Raw genomic sequence first — 22687 nt, 5'->3', positions numbered from 1 at the left:
AAGTGAAACCCAGCAGAGACTCTCAGCCTCAAGGTGAAGGCCAGCGCAGACTACCAGCCTCACGGGGAAGCCCAGTGCAGACTCCCAGCCTCAAGGTAAAGCCCAGCGCAGACTCCCAGCCTCAAGGTGAAGCCCACCACAGACTCCCAGCCTCAAGGTGAAGACTACCACAGACTCCCATCCTCAAGGTGAAGCCCAGCGCAGACTCCCATCCTCAAGGTGAAGCCCAGCGCAGACTCCCAGCCTCAAGGGGAAGCCCAGCGCAGACTCCCAGCTACAAGGGGAAGCCCAGCGCAGACTCACAGCCTCAAGGCGAAGCCCAGTGCAGACTCCCATCAACAACGTGAAGCCCAGCGCGGACTCTCAGCCTCAAGGTGAAGCCCAGCGCAGACTCACAGCCTCAAGGTGAAGCCCAGCGCAGACTCACAGCCTCAAGGTGTAGCCCAGCGCAGACTCCCAGCCTCAAGGTGAAGCCCAGCGCAAACTCCCAGCCTCAAGGTGAAGCCCAGCGCACACTCCCAGCCTCAAGGTGAAGCCCAGCGCAGACTCCCATCGTCAAGGTGAAGCCCAGGGCGGACTCGCATGCTCAAGGTGAAGCCCAGAGCAGACACCCAGCCTCAAGGTGAAGCCCAGCGCAGACTCACAGCCTCAAGGTGAAGCCCAGTGCAGACTCCCAGCCTCAAGGTGAAGCCCAGCGCAGACTCTCAGCCTCAAGGTGAAGCCAGCACAGACTCACAGCCACAAGGTGAAGCCCAGCGGAGACTCCCAGCCTCAAGGTGAAGCCCAGCGCAGACACCCAGCCTCAAGGTGAAGCCCAGCGCAGACTCACAGCCTCAAGGTGAAGCCCAGTGCAGACTCCCAGCCTCAAGGTGAAGCCCAGCGCAGACTCCCAGCCTCAAGGTGAAGCCCAGTGCACACTCCCGGCATCAAGGTGAAGCCCTGCGCAGACTCACAGCCTCAAGGTGAAGCCCAGCACAGACCCCCAACCTCAAGGTGAAGCCCAGCGCAGACTCCCAGCCTCAAGGTGAAGCCCAGTGCACACTCCCGGCCTCAAGGTGAAGCCCTGCGCAGACTCACAGTCTCAAGGTGAAGTCCAGCACAGACTCCCAGCCTCAAGGTGAAGCCCAGTGCAGACTCACAGCCTCAAGGTGAAGACCAGTGCGAACCCTCAGACTCAAGGTGAAGCCCAGCGCGAACCCTCAGCCTCAAGGTGAAGCCAGCACAGACTCACAGCCACAAGGTGAAGCCCAGCGGAGATTCCCAGCCTCAAGATTAAGCCCAACGCAGACTCACAGCCTCAAGGTGAAGCCCAGTGCAGACACCCAGCCTCAAGGTGAAGCCCAGCGCAGACTCTCAGCCTCAAGGTGAAGCCCAGCGCAGACTCCCAGTCTCAAGGTGAAGCCAGCACAGACTCACAGCCACAAGGTGAAGCCCAGCGCAGACTCCCAGCCTCAAGGTGAAGCCAGCACAGACTCACAGCCTCAAGGTGAAGCCCAGTGCAGACTCCCAGCCTTAAAGTGAAACCCAGCAGAGACTCTCAGCCTCAAGGTGAAGGCCAGCGCAGACTACCAGCCTCACGGGGAAGCCCAGCGCAGACTCCCAGCCTCAAGGTGAAGCCCAGCGCAGACTCCCAGCCTTAAAGTGAAACCCAGCAGAGACTCTCAGCCTCAAGGTGAAGGCCAGCGCAGACTACCAGCCTCACGGGAAAGCCCAGCGCAGACTCCCATCCTCAAGGTAAAGCCCAGCGCAGACTCCCAGCCTCAAGGTGAAGCCCACCACAGACTCCCAGCCTCAAGGTGAAGCCTACCACAGACTCCCATCCTCAAGGTGAAGCCCAGCGCAGACTCACAGCATCAAGGCGAAGCCCAGTGCAGACTCCCATCAACAACGTGAAGCCCAGCGCGGACTCTCAGCCTCAAGGTGAAGCCCAGCGCAGACTCACAGTCTCAAGCGGAAGCCCAGCGCAGACTCACAGCTTCAAGTTGAAGCCCAGCGCAGACTCACAGTCTCAAGCGGAAGCCCAGCACAGACCCCCAACCTCAAGGTGAAGCCCAGCGCAGACTCCCAGCCTCAAGGTGAAGCCCAGTGCACACTCCCGGCCTCAAGGTGAAGCCCTGCGCAGACTCACAGCCTCAAGGTGAAGTCCAGCACAGACTCCCAGCCTCAAGGTGAAGCCCAGTGCAGACTCACAGCCTCAAGGTGAAGACCAGTGCGAACCCTCAGACTCAAGGTGAAGCCCAGCGCGAACCCTCAGCCTCAAGGTGAAGCCCAGTGCAGTCTCCCAGCCTCAAGCTGATGCCCAGCGCGAACCCTCAGCCTCAAGGTGAAGCCCAGCGCAGACACCCAGCCTCAAGGTGAAGCCCAGCGCAGACACCCAGCCTCAAGGTGAAGCCCAGCGCAGACTCACAGCCTCAAGGTGAAGCCCAGTGCAGACTCCCAGCCTCAAGGTGAAGCCCAGCGCAGACTCTCAGCCTCAAGGTGAAGCCAGCATAGACTCAAAGCCGCAAGGTGAAGCCCAGCGGAGACTCCCAGCCTCAAGATTAAGCCCAACGCAGACTACCAGCCTCAAGGTGAAGCCCAGTGCAGACTCCCAGCCTCAAGGTGAAGCCCAGCGCAGACTCTCAGCCTCAAGGTGAAGCCCAGCGCAGACTCCCAGCCTCAAGGGGAAGCCCAGCGCAGACTCACATGCTCAAGGTAAAGCCCAGCGCAGACTCCCATCCTCAAGGTGAAGCCCAGCGCAGACTCCCAGCCTCAAGGGGAAGCCCAGCGCAGACTCCCAGCTACAAGGGGAAACCCAGCGCAGACTCACAGCCTCAAGGCGAAGCCCAGTGCAGACTCCCATCAACAACGTGAAGCCCAGCGCGGACTCTCAGCCTCAAGGTGAAGCCCAGCGCAGACTCACAGTCTCAAGGTGAAGCCCAGCGCAGACTCACAGCCTCAAGGTGAAGACCAGTGCGAACCCTCAGACTCAAGGTGAAGCCCAGCGCGAACCCTCAGCCTCAAGGTGAAGCCCAGTGCAGTCTCCCAGCCTCAAGCTGATGCCCAGCGCGAACCCTCAGCCTCAAGGTGAAGCCCAGCGCAGACACCCAGCCTCAAGGTGAAGCCCAGCGCAGACACCCAGCCTCAAGGTGAAGCCCAGCGCAGACTCACAGCCTCAAGGTGAAGCCCAGTGCAGACTCCCAGCCTCAAGGTGAAGCCCAGCGCAGACTCTCAGCCTCAAGGTGAAGCCAGCATAGACTCAAAGCCGCAAGGTGAAGCCCAGCGGAGACTCCCAGCCTCAAGATTAAGCCCAACGCAGACTACCAGCCTCAAGGTGAAGCCCAGTGCAGACTCCCAGCCTCAAGGTGAAGCCCAGCGCAGACTCTCAGCCTCAAGGTGAAGCCCAGCGCAGACTCCCAGCCTCAAGGGGAAGCCCAGCGCAGACTCACATGCTCAAGGTAAAGCCCAGCGCAGACTCCCATCCTCAAGGTGAAGCCCAGCGCAGACTCCCAGCCTCAAGGGGAAGCCCAGCGCAGACTCCCAGCTACAAGGGGAAGCCCAGCGCAGACTCACAGCCTCAAGGCGAAGCCCAGTGCAGACTCCCATCAACAACGTGAAGCCCAGCGCGGACTCTCAGCCTCAAGGTGAAGCCCAGCGCAGACTCACAGTCTCAAGGTGAAGCCCAGCGCAGACTCACAGCCTCAAGGTGAAGCCCAGCGCAGACTCCCGGCCTCAAGGTGAAGCCCTGCGCAGACTCACAGCCTCAAGGTGAAGTCCAGCACAGACTCCCAGCCTCAAGGTGAAGCCCAGTGCAGACTCACAGCCTCAAGGTGAAGACCAGTGCGAACCCTCAGACTCAAGGTGAAGCCCAGCGCGAACCCTCAGCCTCAAGGTGAAGCCCAGTGCAGTCTCCCAGCCTCAAGCTGATGCCCAGCGCGAACCCTCAGCCTCAAGGTGAAGCCCAGCGCAGACACCCAGCCTCAAGGTGAAGCCCAGCGCAGACACCCAGCCTCAAGGTGAAGCCCAGCGCAGACTCACAGCCTCAAGGTGAAGCCCAGTGCAGACTCCCAGCCTCAAGGTGAAGCCCAGCGCAGACTCTCAGCCTCAAGGTGAAGCCAGCATAGACTCAAAGCCGCAAGGTGAAGCCCAGCGGAGACTCCCAGCCTCAAGATTAAGCCCAACGCAGACTACCAGCCTCAAGGTGAAGCCCAGTGCAGACTCCCAGCCTCAAGGTGAAGCCCAGCGCAGACTCTCAGCCTCAAGGTGAAGCCCAGCGCAGACTCCCAGCCTCAAGGGGAAGCCCAGCGCAGACTCACATGCTCAAGGTAAAGCCCAGCGCAGACTCCCATCCTCAAGGTGAAGCCCAGCGCAGACTCCCAGCCTCAAGGGGAAGCCCAGCGCAGACTCCCAGCTACAAGGGGAAACCCAGCGCAGACTCACAGCCTCAAGGCGAAGCCCAGTGCAGACTCCCATCAACAACGTGAAGCCCAGCGCGGACTCTCAGCCTCAAGGTGAAGCCCAGCGCAGACTCACAGTCTCAAGGTGAAGCCCAGCGCAGACTCACAGCCTCAAGGTGAAGACCAGTGCGAACCCTCAGACTCAAGGTGAAGCCCAGCGCGAACCCTCAGCCTCAAGGTGAAGCCCAGTGCAGTCTCCCAGCCTCAAGCTGATGCCCAGCGCGAACCCTCAGCCTCAAGGTGAAGCCCAGCGCAGACACCCAGCCTCAAGGTGAAGCCCAGCGCAGACACCCAGCCTCAAGGTGAAGCCCAGCGCAGACTCACAGCCTCAAGGTGAAGCCCAGTGCAGACTCCCAGCCTCAAGGTGAAGCCCAGCGCAGACTCTCAGCCTCAAGGTGAAGCCAGCATAGACTCAAAGCCGCAAGGTGAAGCCCAGCGGAGACTCCCAGCCTCAAGATTAAGCCCAACGCAGACTACCAGCCTCAAGGTGAAGCCCAGTGCAGACTCCCAGCCTCAAGGTGAAGCCCAGCGCAGACTCTCAGCCTCAAGGTGAAGCCCAGCGCAGACTCCCAGCCTCAAGGGGAAGCCCAGCGCAGACTCACATGCTCAAGGTAAAGCCCAGCGCAGACTCCCATCCTCAAGGTGAAGCCCAGCGCAGACTCCCAGCCTCAAGGGGAAGCCCAGCGCAGACTCCCAGCTACAAGGGGAAGCCCAGCGCAGACTCACAGCCTCAAGGCGAAGCCCAGTGCAGACTCCCATCAACAACGTGAAGCCCAGCGCGGACTCTCAGCCTCAAGGTGAAGCCCAGCGCAGACTCACAGTCTCAAGGTGAAGCCCAGCGCAGACTCACAGCCTCAAGGTGAAGCCCAGCGCAGACTCACAGCCTCAAGGTGTAGCCCAGCGCAGGCACCCAGCCTCAAGGTGAAGCCCAGGGCGGACTCGCATGCTCAAGGTGAAGCCCAGCACAGACACCCAGCCTCAAGGTGAAGCCCAGCGCAGACTCACAGCCTCAAGGTGAAGCCCAGTGCAGACTCCCAGCCTCAAGGTGAAGCCCAGCGCAGACTCACAGCCTCAAGGTGAAGCCAGCACAGACTCACAGCCACAAGGTGAAGCCCAGCGGAGATTCCCAGCCTCAAGATTAAGCCCAACGCAGACTCACAGCCTCAAGGTGAAGCCCAGTGCAGACACCCAGCCTCAAGGTGAAGCCCAGCGCAGACTCTCAGCCTCAAGGTGAAGCCCAGCGCAGACTCCCAGCCTCAAGGTGAAGCCAGCACAGACTCACATCCACAAGGTGAAGCCCAGCGCAGACTCCCAGCCTCAAGGTGAAGCCAGCACAGACTCACAGCCTCAAGGTGAAGCCCAGTGCAGACTCCCAGCCTTAAAGTGAAACCCAGCAGAGACTCTCAGCCTCAAGGTGAAGGCCAGCGCAGACTACCAGCCTCACGGGGAAGCCCAGCGCAGACTCCCAGCCTCAAGGTGAAGCCCAGCGCAGACTCCCAGCCTTAAAGTGAAACCCAGCAGAGACTCTCAGCCTCAAGGTGAAGGCCAGCGCAGACTACCAGCCTCACGGGGAAGCCCAGCGCAGACTCCCATCCTCAAGGTAAAGCCCAGCGCAGACTCCCAGCCTCAAGGTGAAGCCCACCACAGACTCCCAGCCTCAAGGTGAAGCCTACCACAGACTCCCATCCTCAAGGTGAAGCCCAGCGCAGACTCACAGCATCAAGGCGAAGCCCAGTGCAGACTCCCATCAACAACGTGAAGCCCAGCGCGGACTCTCAGCCTCAAGGTGAAGCCCAGCGCAGACTCCCATCCTCAAGGTGAAGCCCAGCGCAGACTCACAGCTTCAAGTTGAAGCCCAGCGCAGACTCACAGCCGCAAGGTGTAGCCAAGCGCAGGCTCCCAGCCTCAAGGTGAAGCCCAGCGCAGACTCCCAGCCTCAAGGTGAAGCCCAGGGCGGACTCGCATGCTCAAGGTGAAGCCCAACGCAGACTCACAGCCTCAAGGTGAAGCCCAGCGCAGACTCACAGCCTCAAGGTGTAGCCCAGCGCAGACTCCCAGCCTGAAGTTGAAGCCCAGCGCAGGCACCCAGCCTCAAGGTGAAGCCCAGCGCAGACTCCCATCCTCAAGGTGAAGCCCAGCGCAGACTCACAGCCTCAAGGTGAAGCCCAGCGCAGACACCCAGCCTCAAGGTGAAGCCCAGCGCAGACTCCCAGCCTCAAGGTGAAGCCCAGCACAGGCACCCAGCCTCAAGGTGAAGCCCAGCGCAGACACCCAGCCTCAAGGTGAAGCCCAGCGCAGACTCCCAGCCTCAAGGTGAAGCCCAGCGCAGGCACCCAGCCTCAAGGTGAAGCCCAGCGCAGACACCCAGCCTCAAGGTGAAGCCCAGCGCAGACTCACAGCCTCAAGGTGAAGCCCAGTGCAGACTCCCAGCCTCAAGGTGAAGCCCAGCGCAGACTCTCAGCCTCAAGGTGAAGCCAGCACAGACTCAAAGCCGCAAGGTGAAGCCCAGTGGAGACTCCCAGCCTCAAGATTAAGCCCAACGCAGACTCACAGCCTCAAGGTGAAGCCCAGTGCAGACTCCCAGCCTCAAGGTGAAGCCCAGCGCAGACTCTCAGCCTCAAGGTGAAGCCCAACGCAGACTCCCAGCCTCAAGGGGAAGCCCAGCGCAGACTCCCAGCCTCAAGGGGAAGCCCAACGCAGACTCACATGCTCAAGGTAAAGCCCAGCGCAGACTCCCATCCTCAAGGTGAAGCCCAGCGCAGACTCCCAGCCTCAAGGGGAAGCCCAGCGCAGACTCCCAGCTACAAGGGGAAGCCCAGCGCAGACTCACAGCCTCAAGGCGAAGCCCAGTGCAGACTCCCATCAACAACGTGAAGCCCAGCGCGGACTCTCAGCCTCAAGGTGAAGCCCAGCGCAGACTCACAGTCTCAAGGTGAAGCCCAGCGCAGACTCACAGCCTCAAGGTGAAGCCCAGCGCAGACTCACAGCCTCAAGGTGTAGCCCAGCGCAGACTCCCATCCTCAAGGTGAAGCCCAGGGCGGACTCGCATGCTCAAGGTGAAGCCCAGCACAGACACCCAGCCTCAAGGTGAAGCCCAGCGCAGACTCACAGCCTCAAGGTGAAGTCCAGTGCAGACTCCCAGCCTCAAGGTGAAGCCCAGCGCAGACTCACAGCCTCAAGGTGAAGCCAGCACAGACTCACAGCCACAAGGTGAAGCCCAGCGGAGATTCCCAGCCTCAAGATTAAGCCCAACGCAGACTCACAGCCTCAAGGTGAAGCCCAGTGCAGACACCCAGCCTCAAGGTGAAGCCCAGCGCAGACTCTCAGCCTCAAGGTGAAGCCCAGCGCAGACTCCCAGCCTCAAGGTGAAGCCAGCACAGACTCACAGCCTCAAGGTGAAGCCCAGCGGAGACTCCCAGCCTCAAGATTAAGCCCAACACAGACTCACAGCCTCAAGGTGAAGCCCAGTGCAGACTCCCAGCCTTAAAGTGAAACCCAGCAGAGACTCTCAGCCTCAAGGTGAAGGCCAGCGCAGACTACCAGCCTCACGGGGAAGCCCAGCGCAGACTCCCAGCCTCAAGGTGAAGCCCAGCGCAGACTCCCAGCCTTAAAGTGAAACCCAGCAGAGACTCTCAGCCTCAAGGTGAAGGCCAGCGCAGACTACCAGCCTCACGGGGAAGCCCAGTGCAGACTCCCAGCCTCAAGGTAAAGCCCAGCGCAGACTCCCAGCCTCAAGGTGAAGCCCACCACAGACTCCCAGCCTCAAGGTGAAGCCTACCACAGACTCCCATCCTCAAGGTGAAGCCCAGCGCAGACTCCCAGCCTCAAGGTGAAGCCCACCACAGACTCCCAGCCTCAAGGTGAAGCCTACCACAGACTCCCATCCTCAAGGTGAAGCCCAGCGCAGACTCACAGCATCAAGGCGAAGCCCAGTGCAGACTCCCATCAACAACGTGAAGCCCAGCGCGGACTCTCAGCCTCAAGGTGAAGCCCAGCGCAGACTCACAGTCTCAAGCTGAAGCCCAGCGCAGACTCACAGCTTCAAGTTGAAGCCCAGCGCAGACTCACAGCCGCAAGGTGTAGCCCAGCGCAGGCTCCCAGCCTCAAGGTGAAGCCCAGCGCAGACTCCCAGCCTCAAGGTGAAGCCCAGGGCGGACTCGCATGCTCAAGGTGAAGCCCAACGCAGACTCACAGCCTCAAGGTGAAGCCCAGCGCAGACTCCCAGCCTCAAGGTGAAGCCCAGCGCAGACTCTCAGCCTCAAGGTGAAGCCCAGCGCAGACTCCCAGCCTCAAGGGGAAGCCCAGCGCAGACTCACATGCTCAAGGTAAAGCCCAGCGCAGACTCCCATCCTCAAGGTGAAGCCCAGTGCAGACTCCCATCAACAACGTGAAGCCCAGCGCGGACTCTCAGCCTCAAGGTGAAGCCCAGCGCAGACTCCCAGCTACAAGGGGAAGCCCAGCGCAGACTCACAGCCTCAAGGCGAAGCCCAGTGCAGACTCCCATCAACAACGTGAAGCCCAGCGCGGACTCTCAGCCTCAAGGTGAAGCCCAGCGCAGACTCACAGTCTCAAGGTGAAGCCCAGCGCAGACTCACAGCCTCAAGGTGAAGCGCAGCGCAGACTCACAGCCTCAAGGTGTAGCCCAGCGCAGACTCCCATCCTCAAGGTGAAGCCCAGGGCGGACTCGCATGCTCAAGGTGAAGCCCAGCACAGACACCCAGCCTCAAGGTGAAGCCCAGCGCAGACTCACAGCCTCAAGGTGAAGTCCAGTGCAGACTCCCAGCCTCAAGGTGAAGCCCAGCGCAGACTCACAGCCTCAAGGTGAAGCCAGCACAGACTCACAGCCACAAGGTGAAGCCCAGCGGAGATTCCCAGCCTCAAGATTAAGCCCAACGCAGACTCACAGCCTCAAGGTGAAGCCCAGTGCAGACACCCAGCCTCAAGGTGAAGCCCAGCGCAGACTCTCAGCCTCAAGGTGAAGCCCAGCGCAGACTCCCAGCCTCAAGGTGAAGCCAGCACAGACTCACAGCCACAAGGTGAAGCCCAGCGGAGACTCCCAGCCTCAAGATTAAGCCCAACACAGACTCACAGCCTCAAGGTGAAGCCCAGTGCAGACTCCCAGCCTTAAAGTGAAACCCAGCAGAGACTCTCAGCCTCAAGGTGAAGGCCAGCGCAGACTACCAGCCTCACGGGGAAGCCCAGCGCAGACTCCCAGCCTCAAGGTGAAGCCCAGCGCAGACTCCCAGCCTTAAAGTGAAACCCAGCAGAGACTCTCAGCCTCAAGGTAAAGCCCAGCGCAGACTCCCAGCCTCAAGGTGAAGCCCACCACAGACTCCCAGCCTCAAGGTGAAGCCTACCACAGACTCTCATTCTCAAGGTGAAGCCCAGCGCAGACTCCCATCCTCAAGGTGAAGCCCAGCGCAGACTCCCAGCCTCAAGGGGAAGCCCAGCGCAGACTCCCAGCTACAAGGGGAAGCCCAGCGCAGACTCACAGCCCCAAGGCGAAGCCCAGTGCAGACTCCCATCAACAACGTGAAGCCCAGCGCGGACTCTCAGCCTCAAGGTGAAGCCCAGCGCAGACTCACAGCCTCAAGGTGAAGCCCAGCGCAAACTCCCAGCCTCAAGGTGAAGCCCAGCGCACACTCACAGCCTCAAGGTGAAGCCCAGCGCAGACTCACAGCCTCAAGGTGTAGCCCAGCGCAGACTCCCAGCCTCAAGGTGAAGCCCAGCGCAGACTCACAGCCTCAAGGTGAAGCCCAGCGCAGACTCACAGCCTCAAGGTGTAGCCCAGCGCAGACTCCCAGCCTCAAGGTGAAGCCCAGCGCAAACTCCCAGCCTCAAGGTGAAGCCCAGCGCACACTCCCAGCCTCAAGGTGAAGCCCAGCGCAGACTCCCATCGTCAAGGTGAAGCCCAGGGCGGACTCGCATGCTCAAGGTGAAGCCCAGAGCAGACACCCAGCCTCAAGGTGAAGCCCAGCGCAGACTCACAGCCTCAAGGTGAAACCCAGTGCAGACTCCCAGCCTCAAGGTGAAGCCCAGCGCAGACTCTCAGCCTCAAGGTGAAGCCAGCACAGACTCACAGCCACAAGGTGAAGCCCAGCGGAGACTCCCAGCCTCAAGGTGAAGCCCAGCGCAGACACCCAGCCTCAAGGTGAAGCCCAGCGCAGACTCACAGCCTCAAGGTGAAGCCCAGTGCAGACTCCCAGCCTCAAGGTGAAGCCCAGCGCAGACTCCCAGCATCAAGGTGAAGCCCAGTGCACACTCCCGGCATCAAGGTGAAGCCCTGCGCAGACTCACAGCCTCAAGGTGAAGCCCAGCACAGACCCCCAACCTCAAGGTGAAGCCCAGCGCAGACTCCCAGCCTCAAGGTGAAGCCCAGTGCACACTCCCGGCCTCAAGGTGAAGCCCTGCGCAGACTCACAGCCTCAAGGTGAAGTCCAGCACAGACTCCCAGCCTCAAGGTGAAGCCCAGCGCAGACTCACAGCCTCAAGGTGAAGACCAGTGCGAACCCTCAGACTCAAGGTGAAGCCCAGCGCGAACCCTCAGCCTCAAGGTGAAGCCCAGTGCAGTCTCCCAGCCTCAAGCTGATGCCCAGCGCGAACCCTCAGCCTCAAGGTGAAGCCCAGCGCAGACTCCCAGCCTCAAGGTGAAGCCCAGCGCAGACTCCCATCCTCAAGGTGAAACCCAGGGCGGACTCGCATGCTTAAGGTGAAGCCCAGCGCAGACTCACAGCCTCAAGGTGAAGCCCAGCGCAGACTCACAGCCTCAAGGTGTAGCCCAGCGCAGACTCCCAGCCTCAAGGTGAAGCCCAGCGCAGGCACCCAGCCTCAAGGTGAAGCCCAGCGCAGACTCCCATCCTCAAGGTGAAGCACAGGGCGGACTCGCATGCTCAAGGTGAAGCCCAGCGCAGACACCCAGCCTCAAGGTGAAGCCCAGCGCAGACTCACAGCCTCAAGGTGAAGCCCAGTGCAGACTCCCTGCCTCAAGGTGAAGCCCAGCGCAGACTCTCAGCCTCAAGGTGAAGCCAGCACAGACTCACAGCCACAAGGTGAAGCCCAGCGGAGACTCCCAGCCTCAAGATTAAGCCCAACGCAGACTCACAGCCTCAAGGTGAAGCCCAGTGCAGACTCCCAGCCTCAAGGTGAAGCCCAGCGCAGACTCTCAGCCTCAAGGTGAAGCCAGCACAGACTCACAGCCGCAAGGTGAAGCCCAGCGCAGACTCCCATCCTCAAGGTGAAGCCCAGGGCGGACTCGCATGATCAAGGTGAAGCCCAGCGCAGACACCCAGCCTCAAGGTGAAGCCCAGCGCAGACTCATAGCCTCAAGGTGAAGCCCAGTGCAGACTCCCAGCCTCAAGGTGAAGCCCAGCGCAGACTCTCAGCCTCAAGGTGAAGCCAGCACAGACTCACAGCCGCAAGGTGAAGCCCAGCGGAGACACCCAGCCTCAAGATTAAGCCCAACGCAGACTCACAGCCTCAAGGTGAAGCCCAGTGCAGACTCCCAGCCTCAAGGTGAAGCCCAGCGCAGACTCTCAGCCTCAGGGTGAAGCCCAGCGTAGACTCCCAGCCTCAAGGTGAAGCCCAGCGCAGACTCCCAGCCTCAAGGTGAGGCACAGCGCTGACTCCCAGCCTCAAAGTGAAGCCCAGCATGAACTCTCAGCCTCAAGGTGAAGCCCAGCGCAGACTCCCAGCCTCAAGGTGATGCGCAGCGCAGACTCCCAGACTCAAGGTGACGCCCAGCGCAGACTCCCAGACTCAAGATGAAGCCCAGCACAGACTCCCAGCCTCATGGTGAAGCCCAGCACAGACACTCAGCCTCACGGTGAAAGCTAGCGCAGACTCTCAGCCTCAAGGTGAAGCCCAGCGCAGACTCACAGCCTCAAGGTGTAGCCCAGCGCAGACTCCCAGCCTCAAGGTGAAGCCCAGCGCAGGCACCCAGCCTCAAGGTGAAGCCCAGCGCAGACTCCCATCCTCAAGGTGAAGCACAGGGCGGACTCGCATGCTCAAGGTGAAGCCCAGCGCAGACACCCAGCCTCAAGGTGAAGCCCAGCGCAGACTCACAGCCTCAAGGTGAAGCCCAGTGCAGACTCCCTGCCTCAAGGTGAAGCCCAGCGCAGACTCTCAGCCTCAAGGTGAAGCCAGCACAGACTCACAGCCACAAGGTGAAGCCCAGCGGAGACTCCCAGCCTCAAGATTAAGCCCAACGCAGACTCACAGCCTCAAGGTGAAGCCCAGTGCAGACTCCCAGCCTCAAGGTGAAGCCCAGCGCAGACTCTCAGCCTCAAGGTGAAGCCAGCACAGACTCACAGCCGCAAGGTGAAGCCCAGCGCAGACTCCCATCCTCAAGGTGAAGCCCAGGGCGGACTCGCATGATCAAGGTGAAGCCCAGCGCAGACACCCAGCCTCAAGGTGAAGCCCAGCGCAGACTCATAGCCTCAAGGTGAAGCCCAGTGCAGACTCCCAGCCTCAAGGTGAAGCCCAGCGCAGACTCTCAGCCTCAAGGTGAAGCCAGCACAGACTCACAGCCGCAAGGTGAAGCCCAGCGGAGACACCCAGCCTCAAGATTAAGCCCAACGCAGACTCACAGCCTCAAGGTGAAGCCCAGTGCAGACTCCCAGCCTCAAGGTGAAGCCCAGCGCAGACTCTCAGCCTCAGGGTGAAGCCCAGCGTAGACTCCCAGCCTCAAGGTGAAGCCCAGCGCAGACTCCCAGCCTCAAGGTGAGGCCCAGCGCTGACTCCCAGCCTCAAAGTGAAGCCCAGCATGAACTCTCAGCCTCAAGGTGAAGCCCAGCGCAGACTCCCAGCCTCAAGGTGATGCGCAGCGCAGACTCCCAGACTCAAGGTGACGCCCAGCGCAGACTCCCAGACTCAAGATGAAGCCCAGCACAGACTCCCAGCCTCATGGTGAAGCCCAGCACAGACACTCAGCCTCACGGTGAAAGCTAGCGCAGACTCTCAGCCTCAAGGTGAAGCCCAGCGCAGACTCCCATCCTCAAGGTGAAGCCCAGCGCAGACTCCCATCGTCAAGGTGAAGCCCAGCGCAGACTCCCAACCTCAAGGTGAAGCCCAGCAAGACTCCCAGACTCAATGTGAAGCCCAGCGCAGAAACTTAGCCTCAAAGTGAAGCCCAGCGCAGACACTCAGCCTCAAAGTGAAGCCCAGAACAGACTCCAAGCCTCAAAGTGGAGCCCAGCACAGACCCAGCCTCAAGGTGTAGCCCTGCACAGACCCCCGGCATCAATGTGAAGCCCAGCGCAGTCTCACAGCCTCAAGGTTAAGCCCAGCGCAGACTCCCAACCTCAAGGTGAAGCCCAGTGCACACTCCCGGCCTCAAGGTGAAGCCCAGCGCAGACTCCCAGCCTCAAGGTGAAGCTCAGTGCACACTCCTGGCCTCAAGGTGAAGCCCTGCGCAGACTCACAGCCTCAAGGTGAAGCCCAGCACAGACCCCCAGCCTCAAGGTGAAGCCCAGCGCAGACTCCCAGCCTAAAGCTGATGCCCAGCGCGAACCCTCAGCCTCAAGGTGAAGCCCAGCGCAGACTCCCAGCCACAAGGTGAAGCCCAGGACAGACTCCCATCCTCAAGGTGAAGCCCAGCGCAGACCCCGATCCACATAGTGAAACGAGGTGCAGACACTCAGCCGCAAAGTGAAGCCCAGAACAGACTCTCAGCCTCAAGGTCAAGCCCAGCGCAGACCCCCATCCACATAGTGAAACGAGGTGCAGACACTCAGCCGCAAAGTGAAGCCCAGAACAGACTCTCAGCCTCAAGGTGAAGCCGGGCGCAGACTCACAGCCTCAAGGTGAAACACAGCGCAGACTCACAGCCTCCAGGTGAAACACAGCGCAGACTCACAGCCTCAAGGTGAAACACAGCGCAGACTCACAGCCTCAAGGTGAAACACAGCGCAGACTCACAGCCTCAAGGTGAATCCCAGCGCAGACTTCCAGCCTCAAGGTGTAGCCCAGCACAGACTCCCGGCATCAAGGTGAAGCCCAGTGCACACTCCCAGCCTCATGGTAAAGCCCAGCACAGACTTCCAGCCTCATGGTAAAGCCCAGCACAGACTTCCAGCCTCAAGGTGAAGGCCAGCACAGATTCCCAGACTGAAGATGAAGCCCAGCATGGACTCTCAGCCCCAAGGTCAAACACAGCAGCGACTCCCAGCCTCAAGGTGAAGCCCAGCGCAGACTCACAGCCTCAAGGTGAAATCTAGAGCAGACTCCCAGCCTCAAGGTGAAGCCCAGCGCAGACTGCCAGCCTCAAGGTGAAATCTAGAGCAGACTCCCAGCCACAAGGTGAAGCCCAGCGCAGACTGCCAGCCTCAAGGTGAAACCTAGCACAGATCCCCATCCTCAAGGTGAAACCCAGCGCAGACTCCCAGCCTCAAGGTGTAGCCCAGCGCAGACTCCCATCCTCAGGGTGAAGCCCAGCGCAGAATCCCAGCCTCAAGGTGAAGTCCAGCACAGATTACCAGCCTCAAGGTGAAGTCCAGCACAGTCTACTATCCTCAAGGAAAAGTCCAGCGCAGACTCCGAGCCTCAAGTTGAAGCCCAGCGCAGACGCCCAGCCTCAACGTGAAGCCCAGCGCAGACCCCCAACCTCAAGGTGAAGCCCAGCGCAGGTTTCCAGCCTCAAAGTGAAGCCCAGCGCAGACTCCCAGCCTCAAGGTGAAGCCCAGCACAGATTACCAGCCTCAAGGTGAAGTCCAGCACAGTCTACTATTCTCAAGGAGAAATCCAGCGCAGACTCCCGGGCTCAAGGTGAAGCCCAGCGCAGACCCCCAGCCTCAAGGTGAAGCCCAGCGCAGACTCACAGCCTCAAGGTGAAGCCCAGCGCAGACTCCCAGCCTCAAGGTGAAGCTCAGCGCAGACTCCCAGCCTCAAGGTGAAGCCCAGCGCAGATTCCCATCCTCAAGGTGAAGCCCAGCGCAGACTCCCATCCTCAAGGTGAAGCCCAGCACAGACTCCCAACCTCAAGGTGAAGCCCAGCAAGACTCCTAGACTCAAAGTGAAGCCCAGCGCAGACTCTCAGCCTCAAAGTGAAGCCCAGCGCAGACACTCAGCCTCAAAGTGAAGCCCAGAACAGACTCCCAGCCTCAAAGTGGAGCCCAGCACAGACCCAGCCTCATGGTGTAGCCCAGCACAGACCCCCGGAATCAATGTGAAGCCCAGCGCAGTCTCACAGCCTCAAGGTTAAGCCCAGCGCAGACTCCCAACCTCAAGGTGAAGCCCAGTGCACACTCCCGGCCTCAAGGTGAAGCCCAGCGCAGACTCCCAGCCTCAAGGTGAAGCCCAGTGCACACTCCCGGGCTCAAGGTGAAGCCCTGCGCAGACTCACAGCCTCAAGGTGAAGCCCAGCACAGACCCCCAGCCTCAATGTGAAGCCCAGCGCAGACTCCCAGCCTCAAGGTGAAGCCCAGCGCAGACTCCCAGCCACAAGGTGAAGCCCAGGACAGACTCCCATCCTCAAGGTGAAGCCCAGCGCAGACCCCGATCCACATAGTGAAACGAGGTGCAGACACTCAGCCGCAAAGTGAAGCCCAGAACAGACTCTCAGCCTCAAGGTGAAGCCCAGCGCAGACCCCCATCCACATAGTGAAACGAGGTGCAGACACTCAGCCGCAAAGTGAAGCCCAGAACAGACTCTCAGCCTCAAGGTGAAGCCGGGCGCAGACTCACAGCCTCAAGGTGAAACACAGCGCAGACTCACAGCCTCCAGGTGAAACACAGCGCAGACTCACAGCCTCAAGGTGAAACACAGCGCAGACTCACAGCCTCAAGGTGAAACACAGCGCAGACTCACAGCCTCAAGGTGAATCCCAGCGCAGACTTCCAGCCTCAAGGTGTAGCCCAGCACAGACTCCCGGCATCAAGGTGAAGCCCAGTGCACACTCCCAGCCTCATGGTAAAGCCCAGCACAGACTTCCAGCCTCATGGTAAAGCCCAGCACAGACTTCCAGCCTCAAGGTGAAGGCCAGCACAGATTCCCAGACTGAAGGTGAAGCCCAGCATGGACTCTCAGCCCCAAGGTCAAACACAGCAGCGACTCCCAGCCTCAAGGTGAAGCCCAGCGCAGACTCACAGCCTCAAGGTGAAATCTAGAGCAGACTCCCAGCCTCAAGGTGAAGCCCAGCGCAGACTGCCAGCCTCAAGGTGAAATCTAGAGCAGACTCCCAGCCACAAGGTGAAGCCCAGCGCAGACTGCCAGCCTCAAGGTGAAACCTAGCACAGATCCCCATCCTCAAGGTGAAACCCAGCGCAGACTCCCAGCCTCAAGGTGTAGCCCAGCGCAGACTCCCATCCTCAGGGTGAAGCCCAGCGCAGAATCCCAGCCTCAAGGTGAAGTCCAGCACAGATTACCAGCCTCAAGGTGAAGTCCAGCACAGTCTACTATCCTCAAGGAAAAGTCCAGCGCAGACTCCGAGCCTCAAGTTGAAGCCCAGCGCAGACGCCCAGCCTCAACGTGAAGCCCAGCGCAGACCCCCAACCTCAAGGTGAAGCCCAGCACAGGTTTCCAGCCTCAAAGTGAAGCCCAGCGCAGACTCCCAGCCTCAAGGTGAAGCCCAGCACAGATTACCAGCCTCAAGGTGAAGTCCAGCACAGTCTACTATTCTCAAGGAGAAATCCAGCGCAGACTCCCAGCCTCAAGGTGAAGCCCAGCGCAGACCCCCAGCCTCAAGGTGAAGCCCAGCGCAGACCCTCAACCTCAAGGTGAAGCCCAGCGCAGACTCACAGCCTCAAGGTGAAGCCCACTGTGGACGCCCACCATCAAGGTGAAGCCTAGCGCATGCTCCCAGCCTGAAAGTGAAACCCAGCACAGACCCCCAGACTCAAAGTGAAGCCCAGCGCAGACAACCAGCCTCAAAGTGAAAACCAGCGCAGACTCCCAGCATCAAAGTGAAGATCAGTGCAGACTCATAGCCTCAAGGTGAAGCCCAGAGCAGATTCCCAGCCTCAAGGTGAAGCCCAGGGCAAACTCCCAGCCTCAAAGTGAAGCCCAGCACAGACTCCCATCCTCAAGGTGATGCCCAGTACGGATTCCCAGCCTCAAGGTGAAGCCCTGTGAGGACTCCCAGCCTCAAGGTGAAGCCCAGAGCAGACCCCCAGTCTCAAGGTGAATCCCAGCGCAGACTCCCATCGTCAAGGTGAGGCCCAGCGCAGACTCTCATCCTAAAGGTGAAGCCCAGCGCAGAATCTCAGCCTCAACATGAAACCCAGCGCAGACACCCATCCTCAAGGTGAAGCCCAGCGCAGACCCCCATCCTCAAGGTGATGCCCAGTACGGACTCCCAGCCTCAAGGTAATGCCCAGTACAGGCTACCAGCCTCAACGTGAAGCACAGTGCAGACTCCCAGCCTCAAGATGAACACCAGTGCGGTCTCCCAGCCTCAAGCTGATGCCCAGCGCGAACTCTCAGCCTCAAGGTGACGCCCAGCGCAGACTCCCAGCCTCAAGGTGAAGCCCAGCGCAGACTCCCATCCTCAAGGTGAAGCCCAGCGCAGACTCACAGCCTCAAGGTGAAGCCCAGCGCAGACTCACAGCCTCAAGGTGAAGCCCAGCGCAGACTCCCAGCCTCAAGGTGAAGCTCAGCGCAGACTCCCAGCCTCAAGGTGAAGCCCAGCGCAGATTCCCATCCTCAAGGTGAAGCCCAGCGCAGACTCCCATCCTCAAGGTGAAGCCCAGCGCAGACTCCCAACCTCAAGGTGAAGCCCAGCAAGACTCCTAGACTCAAAGTGAAGCCCAGCGCAGACACTCAGCCTCAAAGTGAAGCCCAGCGCAGACACTCAGCCTCAAAGTGAAGCCCAGAACAGACTCCCAGCCTCAAAGTGGAGCCCAGCACAGACCCAGCCTCATGGTGTAGCCCAGCACAGACCCCCGGAATCAATGTGAAGCCCAGCGCAGTCTCACAGCCTCAAGGTTAAGCCCAGCGCAGACTCCCAACCTCAAGGTGAAGCCCAGTGCACACTCCCGGCCTCAAGGTGAAGCCCAGCGCAGACTCCCAGCCTCAAGGTGAAGCCCAGTGCACACTCCCGGGCTCAAGGTGAAGCCCTGCGCAGACTCACAGCCTCAAGGTGAAGCCCAGCACAGACCCCCAGCCTCAAGGTGAAGCCCAGCGCAGACTCCCAGCCTCAAGGTGAAGCCCAGTGCACACTCCCGGCCTCAAGGTGAAGCCCTGCGCAGACTCACAGCCTTAAGGTGAAGCCCAGCGCAGACTCCCAGCCTCAAGGTGAAGCCTAGCGCAGACTCCCAGCCTCAAGGGGAAGCCCAGCGCAGACTCACATGCTCAAGGTAAAGCCCAGCGCAGACTCCCATCCTCAAGGTGAAGCCCAGCGCAGACTCCCAGCCTCAATGGGAAGCCCAGCGCAGACTCCCAGCTACAAGGGGAAGCCCAGTGCAGACTCACAGCCTCAAGGCGAAGCCCAGTGCAGACTCCCATCAACAACGTGAAGCCCAGCGCGGACTCTCAGCCTCAAGGTGAAGCCCAGCGCAGACTCACAGTCTCAAGGTGAAGCCCAGCGCAGACTCACAGCCTCAAGGTGAAGCCCAGCGCAGACTCCCAGCCTCAAGGTGAAGCCCAGCGCAGACTCACAGCCTCAAGGTGAAGACCAGTGCGAACCCTCAGCCTCAAGGTGAAGCCCAGCGCGAACCCTCAGCCTCAAGGTGAAGCCCAGTGCGGTCTCCCAGCCTCAAGCTGATGCCCAGCGCGAACCCTCAGCCTCAAGATGAAGCCCAGCGCAGACTCCCAGCCTCAAGGTGAAGCCCAGCGCAGACTCACAGCCTCAAGGTGTAGCCCAGCGCAGACTCCCAGCCTCAAGGTGAAGCCCAGCGCAGGCACCCAGCCTCAAGGTGAAGCCCAGCGCAGACTCCCATCCTCAAGGTGAAGCCCAGGGCGGACTCGCATGCTCAAGGTGAAGCCTAGCGCAGATTCACAGCCTCAAGGTGAAGCCCAGCGCAGACACACAGCCTCAAGGTGTAGCCCAGTGCAGACTCCCAGCCTCAAGGTGAAGCCCAGCGCAGGCACCCAGCCTCAAGGTGAAGCCCAGCGCAGACTCCCATCCTCAAGGTGAAGCCCAGGGCGGACTCGCATGCTCAAGGTGAAGCCCAGCGCAGAAACCCAGCCTCAAGGTGAAGTCCAGCGCAGACTCACAGACTCAAGGTGAAGCCCAGTGCAGACTCCCAGCCTCAAGGTGAAGCCCAGCGCAGACTCTCAGCCTCAAGGTGAAGCCAGCACAGACTCACAGCCGCAAGGTGAAGCCCAGCGGAGACTCCCAGCCTCAAGATTAAGCCCAACGCAGACTCACAGCCTCAAGGTGAAGCCCAGTGCAGACTCCCAGCCTCAATGTGAAGCCCAGCGCAGACGCTCAGCCTCAAGGTGAAGCCCAGCGCAGACTCCCAGCCTCAAGGTGAAGCCCAGCGCAGACTCCCATCCTCAAGGTGAAGCCCAGGGCGGACTCGCATGCTCAAGGTGAAGCCCAGCGCAGACACCCAGCCTCAAGGTGAAGCCCAGCGCAGACTCACAGCCTCAAGGTGAAGCCCAGTGCAGACTCCCAGCCTCAAGGTGAAGCCCAGCGCAGACTCTCAGCCTCAAGGTGAAGCCAGCACAGACTCACAGCCTCAAGGTGAAGCCCAGCGCAGACTCCCATCCTCAAGGTGAAGCCAGCACAGACTCACAGCCACAAGGTGAAGCCCAGCAGAGACTCCCAGCCTCAAGATTAAGCCCAACGCAGACTCACAGCCTCAAGGTGAAGCCCACCACAGACTCCCATTCTCAAGGTGAAGCCAGCACAGACTCACAGCCACAAGGTGAAGCCCAGCGGAGACTCCCAGCCTCAAGGTGAAGCCCAGCGCAGACTCCCAGCCTCAAGGTGAAGCCCAGGGCGGACTCGCATGCTCAAGATGAAGCCCAGCGCAGACTCACAGCCTCAAGGTGAAGCCCAGCGCAGACTCACAGCCTCAAGGTGTAGCCCAGCGCAGACTCCCAGCCTCAAGGTGAAGCCCAGCGGAGGCACCCAGCCTCAAGGTGAAGCCCAGCGCAGACTCACAGCCTCAAGGTGAAGCCCAGCGCAGACTCACAGCCTCAAGGTGAAGCCCAGCACAGACTCCCAGCCTCAAGGTGAAGCCCAGTGCAAACTCCCAGCCTCAAGGTGAAGCCCAGCGCAGACTCTCAGCCTCAAGGTGAAGCCAGCACAGACTCACAGCCGCAAGGTGAAGCCCAGCGGAGACTCCCAGCCTCAAGATTAAGCCCAACGCAGACTCACAGCCTCAAGGTGAAGCCCAGTGCAGACTCCCAGCCTCAAGGTGAAGCCCAGCGCAGACTCTCAGCCTCAAGGTGAAGCCCAGCGCAGACTCCCAGCCTCAAGGTGAAGCCCAGCACAGACTCACAGCCTCAAGGTGAAACACAGCGCAGACTCACAGCCTCCAGGTGAAACACAGCGCAGACTCACAGCCTCAAGGTGAAACACAGCGCAGACTCACAGCCTCAAGGTGAAACACAGCGCAGACTCACAGCCTCAAGGTGAATCCCAGCGCAGACTTCCAGCCTCAAGGTGTAGCCCAGCACAGACTCCCGGCATCAAGGTGAAGCCCAGTGCACACTCCCAGCCTCATGGTAAAGCCCAGCACAGACTTCCAGCCTCATGGTAAAGCCCAGCACAGACTTCCAGCCTCAAGGTGAAGGCCAGCACAGATTCCCAGACTGAAGGTGAAGCCCAGCATGGACTCTCAGCCCCAAGGTCAAGCACAGCAGCGACTCCCAGCCTCAAGGTGAAGCCCAGCGCAGACTCACAGCCTCAAGGTGAAATCTAGAGCAGACTCCCAGCCTCAAGGTGAAGCCCAGCGCAGACTCCCAGCCTCAAGGTGACGCGCAGCGCAGACTCCCAGACTCAAGGTGACGCCCAGCGCAGACTCCCAGACTCAAGATGAAGCCCAGAACAGACTCCCAGCCTCATGGTGAAGCCCAGCACAGACACTCAGCCTCACGGTGAAAGCTAGCGCAGACACCCATCCTCAAGGTGAAGCCCAGCGCAGACTCTCAGCCTCAAGGTGAAGCTCAACGCAGACTCCCAGCCTCAAGGTGAAGCCCAGCGCAGACTCCCATCCTCAAGGTGAAGCCCAGCGCAGACTCCCATCCTCAAGGTGAAGCCCAGCGCAGACTCCCAACCTCAAGGTGAAGCCCAGCAAGACTCCCAGACTCAAAGTGAAGCCCAGCGCAGAAACTTAGCCTCAAAGTGAAGCCCAGCGCAGACACTCAGCCTCAAAGTGAAGCCCAGAACAGACTCCAAGCCTCAAAGTGGAGCCCAGCGCAGACTCACAGCCTCAAGGTGTAGCCCAGCGCAGACTCCCAGCCTCAAGGTGAAGCCCAGCACAGACCCCCAGCCTCAAGGTGAAGCCCAGCGCAGACTCCCAGCCTCAAGGTGAAGCCCAGTGCACACTCCCGGCCTCAAGGTGAAGCCCTGCGCAGACTCACAGCCTCAAGGTGAAGCCCAGCGCAGACTCCCAGCCTCAAGGTGAAGCCTAGCGCAGACTCCCAGCCTCAAGGGGAAGTCCAGCGCAGACTCACAGACTCAAGGTGAAGCCCAGTGCAGACTCTCAGCCTCAAGGTGAAGCCAGCACAGACTCACAGCCGCAAGGTGAAGCCCAGCGGAGACTCCCAGCCTCAAGATTAAGCCGAACGCAGACTCACAGCCTCAAGGTGAAGCCCAGTGCAGACTCCCAGCCTCAATGTGAAGCCCAGCGCAGACGCTCAGCCTCAAGGTGAAGCCCAGTGCAGACTCCCAGCCTCAATGTGAAGCCCAGCGCAGACGCTCAGCCTCAAGATTAAGCCCAACGCAGACTCACAGCCTCAAGGTGAAGCCCAGTGCAGACTCCCAGCCTCAATGTGAAGCCCTGCGCAGACTCCCAGCCTCAAGGTGAAGCCCAGCGCAGACTCCCATCCTCAAGGTGAAGCCCAGGGCGGACTCGCATGCTCAAGGTGAAGCCCAGCGCAGACACCCAGCCTCAAGGTGAAGCCCAGCGCACACTCACAGCCTCAAGGTGAAGCCCAGTGCAGACTCCCAGCCTCAAGGTGAAGCCCAGCGCAGACTCTCAGCCTCAAGGTGAAGCCAGCACAGACTCACAGCCTCAAGGTGAAGCCCAGCGCAGACTCCCATCCTCAAGGTGAAGCCAGCACAGACTCACAGCCACAAGGTGAAGCCCAGCGGAGACTCCCAGCCTCAAGATTAAGCCCAACGCAGACTCACAGCCTCAAGGTG

The sequence above is a fragment of the Chiloscyllium plagiosum genome, unplaced genomic scaffold (genome assembly GCF_037043375.1).
Source record: "Chiloscyllium plagiosum isolate Xiang-an unplaced genomic scaffold, Cpla_swu_hap1 HiC_scaffold_31, whole genome shotgun sequence".
Lineage (NCBI taxonomy): Eukaryota > Metazoa > Chordata > Chondrichthyes > Orectolobiformes > Hemiscylliidae > Chiloscyllium > Chiloscyllium plagiosum.
The sequence above is the reverse complement of the archived record's forward strand: the minus strand, read 5'-3'. Positions refer to the sequence as shown.